The 8918-nt window shown below is 39.4% G+C and overlaps 1 protein-coding gene across 5 annotated transcripts in view; it reads left to right on the top strand.

Annotated features, from left to right (window-relative positions):
• The first annotated feature begins 452 nt into the window (after positions 1–452).
• The window catches only part of ken (zinc finger and BTB domain-containing ken and barbie protein), a 110638-nt gene continuing 102172 nt past the window's right edge, over positions 453–8918 (top strand). Inside the window, exons 1-2 of one of the 5 annotated variants that reach the window (XM_089647035.1) lie at positions 453–643; positions 7724–7805. The gene's annotated coding sequence lies outside the window, so the exon portion shown is untranslated. Of the gene's footprint in view, positions 697–1942; positions 7334–7451; positions 7806–8918 lie in introns of those variants that run through there. The other 4 variants (XM_089647034.1, XM_089647027.1, XM_089647032.1 and 1 more) reach the window with 4 other exon arrangements.

Below are 8918 nucleotides of genomic sequence, written 5' to 3'. Positions count from 1 at the left end.
TGGAATGGAAGCCGGGAGAGCAGGAGGACCGAATAGTGGGGCTCTGCCGCATCACGCCGATCACCGGCGGGCGGTGGCGCTTCACGAGTGACGAAAGCGCTCTTTGCGTAACGCAAGGCGATTTATGCGTGACCCGGTTCCGGACACTGTCGCAACATCCTCAGCGTGTTGTGTTCAGTGTTGCAGTGTTGTCGGGCGGACGGGGGGGGGAGCGGGCGCGGGGTGAGGAGACTGAAAGCGAAAGGTGAGGAGCGGTGAGCGGTAAGCGCCGACCTTGAAACCGGGGTGGATGGAGAAAGAGACGAAAATGGGAGAAATGTCTCGGGAGAGGGGGGAGGGGAGCGCTCCCCGCAGCCCGCCGCACGCCCTCCCCCTCCCGCCGTCGAGAGCAGTCACTTTTACTTTCATGGCGGGGTCCGGCGGCGCGGCGGGCCGCAGTCCGCGCGCGCCCGAGCCCCGAGCCGCGCGCCTCTCGCATGGGCCGCCCCCTTCTGTTCTCGCTCAGTTCTCTCGCTCAGTTCTCTCTGCCTGCCTCCGTAGTCCGTCTGTCTTAGCCTTAGCGTCTGCTGCCAGGCCTGCTCCCGCGTCCCCCGCGAGTGCCCCACTCCCCGCGCCTCGCACCCCACTCGGATTGCAGTGCAGTGTTAGTGAAGCCTTAACGTATATCTGCCGAACTTACTCGGCATTCAGTCAAAGGTGTGTTGCGTACCTAATTGAGGTGTACCTACTCTGTTAATAACCTATTCCAAAACTTGTATATTTGTACTGGGCGACTCAATAATGATTTTGGGATATTAACTCCCCGATATCCAATAAGTAATATGCCAAATGGATATCCCCCCCCCCCTGGATCGACCTCAGTGGGTGCCCTTTTCAATTGGAGAAGAAGTTGGGCAACAACAACTGTCTTCACAGTGCTAGAGCGCCCTGGCTCCATAGTTCGGCCAGCCCGGCCGTGCCCTAATGAGAACGGCCGCATTGTGATATGTACACAATGTTATATTGTGTTTGTATTGCAGTAACTTAGCTGGTGAATGTTACCTGAGAGCCTATTATCACCTGCATTAAATGTGTCAAAACTTGTGGAATTCTCCTGACGTAGGTAGATATACTATTGGTGTTCATATTGTCAACTCTCACCGGCGATTCTTTGGGATTGTTCATAGTGTTTACAGTAATCTGTATACACTATGGGCACAACATACTGGGCTCTACTTAAATCGGCTAAACTGGTAAAGTCAGCAACCAGCCGTTGCAAATTGCGATCGGGAGGATAACCAGTCGCGCACAGATATTTGGTAGATACTGTTTTCTAATCGGCGTTCAAAGGAAACGCCACGGTTTCTAAAGCTAATGCAACCGAGTAGCGCTTTGTGCAAGGCGCCTTCGAAACAATAAATTGTGCAAAATTGTGGAATTGCTCGGTACAAAAAATATGTTACAACTTGCCGCCGACCTCATTAAAGTATTGCCGTGTGTATTCAATTCACTTTCAGTTCAACATCATGCAGAAGTGGAGCAATAGAGTAGTGGGAGTCGTTAGCTGCTTTGGTAGTAGTAAGGCATATTGCAACTAACTTTTACATGCAGCTGGCTTCATGCTACAAGCTCCTGGCTCCGTGCTCATGTCCGCGAGAGAAACACTGCTAACCTACTGATCTTAAAGTAAACCTTTTTCTTTGACATGGGCTCTCAAGCTTCTCAATACATACATATTATAATGTATCGTCAGTCTTCCATTATTAGAAATACCAGTCAACATTCAAGGTTAACTACTTTTACGTACAGCATGCAATATAATTATTGTAATGCCATTATGTGTTATTAATGAGTAGGTTTGCACGCTCTCTGCATTTGATCACCATAATGATTTCCTATTTCGTACTTCATTTACAATCGATATTTATAATAAAATAACAAATTACAAACCGGGTAGCAATCAATCCTCATCATCTAAAATCGCATCGGAGATGAACCGGATGCCGTCCCATATTAATGCACGTACGATTATATAGCGCCAAAGCCGTTAATCGGCCTTAGATTGATAGGGTATCACACAGAGTTGAGGTGTTGTTATTTACTTGTTGGTATCTCGTTACGGTCAACTATCGGTGCAATCAATTAATCATAGGTTGTATGAACAACGATGATGTTATGTACATACCTCCATGACTTACTGTCTTGCCAAACTGAAAGCACATAACCAGTTTGTAATTTTGCAAGTGGATTAAAATAATACCATCATTTCCAGTTTTGTTATCCAACATAATATTTCTGGTTTTTACGACTATTTTTATTTAAAATGAATATATAAATGGATTTTGGCCTTGGTAAGAAAGTAATTCCATGTCTTTGAAAGATGCAAAAAGTTAAATACAAGTTTATATGTGTGCGTTCACAGATAGTTTATTTATTGATTGGCTTGTGATTAATAACGTGGATCAAACCGACAACATGTATTCTAATGCACACACTTCATATAAGAGTTTTATTTACAAGTTTCTTATTAGTAAAAAACCTTTAACCTTTTACATTTCATATATTTTGACCTTTCATCTCATTCATCATGCATTATGCATTTTGCATTTCTTTTCTCATGGCCAAATGTTTCATTATATTTTGTATACCATACAAAACATGCGTCACGAACCGTCATCGCATATGTCCAATTTGTATTGATGTATTTTTAATATATAACTTTGTTTTATTATATTTCATTATTCTCGAACAAATGCACAAGGATGTCAAAGTATGCATTCGGGAACAGAAGCCCAACAAGGCCACGGGGCCAGATGGAATCCTACCTCATACTATTATCAAGTTGGAAGAAAAATTGTTCAATCCAATATGTTTTATCTTCAACCTCAGTATTTCCACTTCCACTTTTCCTCAAACATGGAAACTTACTATGGTAGCCCGATCTACAAATTGGGGAGTAAAACAGATGTCCAGAACTATAGACCAATAGCGGTACTGTCAATACTTCCAAAAATATTTTAAATAATAATTTGCTTAAACTTGAACAAACGAATTAAACCGTATCTCTGGGGAAATTCACATGGATTTTTACTAAAGAAGTCCACCTTCTATAATCTTTTCGAACTCTCACAGAGAGTGGCAAGAGAATTAAATGCGCAACGTCAAACCAATGTGATCTACGAGGACTTCGCTAAGGCATTTGACCGAGTTGATCACGATGTTCCGTTACGAAAACTGCGAAGAATAGGTTTCGACAAACCTCTTCTAAATTTTTTGCCACCTATTTGAAAAAAAAGAGACAGTAGTCTAGCGAATTCTCTGCATTCTCTGGAGTACCACAGGGGTCAAACATGGGGCCTCTTATATTTATTTTTAATTGATGACATCAAGAATGCATCAAATTCACCACCTGCCTGCTTTTTGCTGATGATCTCAAATTACTTTTAAAGATTTGTGACGGGCAAGATTATATTAAATTACAAATCGATTAGGATTCAATTTCATCATGGGCTGATGAAGATAAAAAATGAATACAAAAAAGTGTCACAATATCATAAAAACTTTCGAGAAAGCCAATCAAATTTGATTATTGTATTAAACAATATAATATTTTGTCATCAATAAAATCCATCAAGGACCTAGGGGTAGTCTTTTATCAAAAACTTATGTTTTCAGACTAAATATTTTTTCATGATTTTAGTGTTTTTAATAAAATGTAGCAAACAGTTTTCAAATCCCGAAGCAATGGTTATTATGTATAATTGCATTGTAACCTCTAAAATTGAATACGCATCAGCTGTATGGGCCCCATACCAACAAATTACATTGAGATATAAGAACAAATTCAAAAAAATAAAACTTGAAATTTTAAAAAGGAAATTAATAGCAACTTGCATTTTGTTTGAAAAGAAAAAAAAACGAATTGTTTCAATATATTATGAGTAATATTTTCTTGCATGATTTTTACATCTCGCGGATAAATAAAATCTCACAATAGAGCCATGATGTCATGTTCTCTCAACCGTGCATACAATTTTAGCTGCCAATTATTCTACACTCCTTCTTATTTAGGTACCTACATCATCCATTCAATTAGCCGTGAGGTTACAGGCAATTTTCCTTCACGACTGAAAATGTCAGCGAGCGAATACACACTCGTTGGAACATTTATGATAAATGAGGAGGATTAGAGCGAGTTGCTGCGTAAAACATTCATTATAATAATTCAACTTGACTTTTTTATAAACATTAAGCTGGTACAGATTGCTGTAACAAATGCAATAGAGTGCAAGTTAGCAGGAGTCACTGTGCACTGTGCCACTAGCCAGTACCATTGTATGGTACACGCTACAGAACTGCTATTCCATAGGTATAACTGTTTGTTGTAAGAGCCCAGCAGCCCGGTGCCATGCCATCGTCCTTGGCGGGACTTCTGGGTACGCCCCACCGCTGACACATATTCCCGCCGCGCGCTATTATACACATTCTAAGTCATGCTATACTCGCTACTCGCTACGTACATGCTACATAACACACTACATGCATCTCTCCCATGTGATCCATTACAATGCATACAACTGTGTCACTCTATCACCGTAACACTGTGCACTGTGCCACTAGCCAGTACCATTGTACGGTACACGCTACAGAACTGCTATTCCATAGGTATAACTGTTTGTTGTAAGAGCCCAGCAGCCCGGTGCCATGCCATCGTCCTTGGCGGGACTTCTGGGTACGCCCCACCGCTGACACATATTCCCGCCGCGCGCTATTATACACATTCTAAGTCATGCTATACTCGCTACTCGCTACGTACATGCTACATAACACACTACATGCATCTCTCCCATGTGATCCATTACAATGCATACAACTGTGTCACTCTATCACCGTAACACTGTATCACTGTATCCTATATCCGCTCGGCTGTATTCGCTTGACTGATCGGAAATCTAAGGCGTAATCAGATCATGGACCGATTATTTAACATCTATTATATAAACCATATATGTATTAACGAATAAATTATACACAACTATTAAAATGTGCCACATTTGATTTGCCGCCAAAATGACATGTTTTTGTTCGTTGGTGACAGCCGTTTTAGCGTTTCCTACTTCATAATGAAGTTGTAGTCAATTGGAACCGTTATTTATTAAAATTAAACATTTTTAGTATGATATTTAGATTTTGGATTAAAACTTGAAAAATTCAATTAAAATCGAGACTCATAATTAACAGAAAATTGTTTGAATGTCATTTTCAAAATTGGAACTACGCGGTGCACTCTTTCGCTGCAGCAGTTACAACATATAACGAATAAATAATATTTGAATATTTTATTATTCTAGACAGTGAATTAGTAACTTCCCGAGGGATCCCTATCATTTTAACAAATTCTGATTACTCTCCATGAAATTCATATTTCCAAGAAAAGATACAGCTAATGTAAAGTTCCCCAAATTTGTCTATTGTCGTTAAAACGATCTGTTTACGTACAGCGATAATGAAAATCAGAAGAATAAATCTTTCGCACATTTGTTCTTCATAGTTTGTGAAAATAGCCTACTGTTGAACAGTTTAAAAAGTTTTCTTTATACGTAATATTATATATATTTTTTATGTGAAACCGTACAAGAGTCCCAACTGCTCCCAACCATCTGGAGCCAGTGAGAATATGGCATACCCGATTGGGGTACGTTGTGAGACTGAAGGTAGTGGGAAGGGGAAGGAGATTAAAGAGGAAGGTGGGGAAGTACCTGGCTGTTCAGATCTGGTCACCAAACACGGCAACGTTTTAATTCTGAGTGGATTATTTAATCATAATATATACTATTTAATTATGATATTTACTATTTATTACCTAATTAAAATCGGTTAAAACGCCCCAATCGAGATGTTTTTTCAAAAAACGACGCAATTGAAATAATCAAAAATCTTATTTTATTCAATTGACCTCCCTTCATCTTTGATACCGACATGACCATAATATATAGTTATTAAATTGACCACCCTTCATCTTTGATACCGACATGACCATATAGTTATTAAATTGACCACCCTTCATCTTTGATACCGACAAGACCATATAGTTATTAAATTGACCACCCTTCATCTTTGATACCGACAAGACCATATAGTTATTAAATTGACCACCCTTCATCTTTGATACCGACAAGACCATATAGTTATTAAATTGAACTCCCTTCATCTTTTATACCGACATTTTATTTATTTAACGCCCAGAGGGCTTTTACATGGTTGGTAGTATACATATGACCATATAGTTATTAAATTGAACTCCCTTCATCTTTGATACCGACAAGACAATAAAGTTATTAAATTGAACTCCCTTCATCTTTGATACCGACAAGACCATATAGTTATTAAATTGACCACCCTTCATCTTTGATACCGACAAGACCATATAGTTATTAAATTGACCACCCTTCATCTTTGATACCGACAAGACCATATAGTTATTAAATTGACCACCCTTCATCTTTGATACCGACAAGACCATATAGTTATTAAATTGAACTCCCTTCATCTTTTATACCGACATTTTATTTATTTAACGCCCAGAGGGCTTTTACATGGTTGGTAGTATACATATGACCATATAGTTATTAAATTGAACTCCCTTCATCTTTGATACCGACATGACCATATAGTTATTAAATTGACCATCCTTCATCTTTGATACCGACAAGACCACATAGTTATTGATTATCGACGCACTTTCTTTCCGAATAAAATAAAATTATAAGGTACATATGTAGCTGACCGTATCGCGGTGGAGGGATCGGTGATCCTTAGCAGTTATGTGTGGATATATAACAGCAGGAATATTAACTCGGCACTCGGCCGGCAGGAAAGGTCCAACCAGAAACATCTAAATTCCCGGAGATGAATAATAAACACATTGTGCAAGGCGGTGTTATTTCTTTCAGCTGAGCTATTCCCACTCAGATGAAACAAGAAAACAAAAAAATCTGGTTCACCAGGATCGCATATTGGCCCACATACAGACAATGTGCAGGGCCAGTTCGCCGTCCGCCGCCCGTCGCGCCGTCCGCCAGTCTCGCCGATGTTCCGCGCGAAGGAGAACGTCCAAAGTATACGGCCACTCCGGCCAGCCAGAGTTGTGCCCGTGTCGTGCTGACTGTGAGTTCTGTTGACGGTCGCTCGCACGGCCGCGCTCGCTAGTCTGGCTGTTCGCTACTCGCTGCTCGCTACTCGCTACTCGCTACTCGATACTCGCCCGCGGAGTCGCTCGGCGTCGCATGTCGAAATATTAGTTACTTTCGGACCGAGTTGCGAAACTCGACCAAACCAGGTGGCCAGTATTTCTGTGCGTGTTTACGTTTCTTTTCATACAGATTTTTCCGACATTTATTAAAAAATACTTTTATTTTTTAAAATTTAAACTCTAAGGTTCGAGTTTTGTTTCATTCCTTGTAATGTTTCAGTCATTCATTTATATCTCTTTCTGGAGAATTTAAAATAGTATGTGCCTAACAAGAAAATCGTCGTGCTTTAAACAAAAAACTTTTCTATTTGGAACTCGATGGATATTATTGTTGAATAAATAAGTGCGCCTTGTGCTATTAATTTTAAAAAGGTATTTTAACCAAAGATACCTAAATAAAACGATTTAAACGAGTTGAAATTGATTACTCGCAAATAAAACAATAAGTGATGGTTTTACATTTTAAGTGAATTGGTGAAAATTTATTTACAGTTATTGATTGCACAGTGAACTACTAAAGAAGTGAATCTCATCTGCCTCTGGATTTTATATAAGGATTAAACACTCGCATAATGTAAGTAACCCTTGACCGTAATACTACCATTCTGTACAAATAATGTGACTAGGTATATATTATTTATTGACCCAGCCCAGGATTGAACGTTGAGTAAAATGGATTAAATAACGTCGCTCTTGCTGGCAGAGCCGCTATCAACTCTCAGTTAATTGAAATGTAGCCTCATTATAAGAATGTGTTCAATGTATCAATGGATAGGTAGCATATCCACTAATGTGATATCCTCATTTCACACCAGCATACTTGAATAAATATTATTTTTTCTGCTTATTCAGTAATACCGTCAAGTATCTAAACAACAAGCATTTCAACCTATTCCACCCAATGCGAGGGAAAAATATAAAATATTCAATCAAGATAAAGGTGTTTGTTTGATACAACAATCTGTCTCTTGCAAGAAGCTCGCACCTTGTGAAAAACAAAGTGCGCCTGTGTTGGGTTGTGTCTGTGTAGTGTGTAGTGGTAATCACGTACCTAAACGACACCCATCAATAGTGGTTGTATCGGTATTTGGCAACCCGTAGTTATAGACAGTAAGATAAGGGATATTATTACGCCATATTTATATAACGCAATAGACAAGTTAACTATTCGGAGCAGGACACACACGCACACGCTCACGCACACATCGTACCCTTGGCCGATGGAGTAACGTTACGCGTACGGGCCGATAGCCGTGGCTCTGCTCAGAGGCGGCTCGAGGCTCCTCCATACAGTGTTAAGCGCACTTTTTAGTAAAAACAATTCATTTTCTAGATTACTTACTTTGTAAATAGATGTTTCGTATTAAATGAATAGTACTTATTTCATCTAGAATGTATAAAAAGAGGATATTCCCAATCATTTTGTAGTTTTACATTTTATTATTAACCTGGATTATTCTTATAAATTGAATTTTCAACTTGCACTTAACATATGTGGCTAGGACATAGATATATTCTATGAGTGCGATCTTTTCAGTACTGCGTTACTACCAAATCATGACATGACCGCATATTATGCACACTTTATACAGGGTTGTTGGAGAATATTATTATCTCATAAATCGCTGGAAATATGGTGATTATCCAAATGACACTGAATAGAGAGTACAATGGTCGAGGACAATGA

The sequence above is a fragment of the Hesperophylax consimilis genome, chromosome 3, assembly GCF_061612785.1.
Source record: "Hesperophylax consimilis isolate HC1 chromosome 3, BYU_Hcon_1.0, whole genome shotgun sequence".
Taxonomy (NCBI): Eukaryota; Metazoa; Arthropoda; class Insecta; order Trichoptera; family Limnephilidae; genus Hesperophylax; species Hesperophylax consimilis.
Note: the sequence above shows the minus strand (reverse complement) of the source record. Positions and strands in the feature narration are given on the sequence as shown.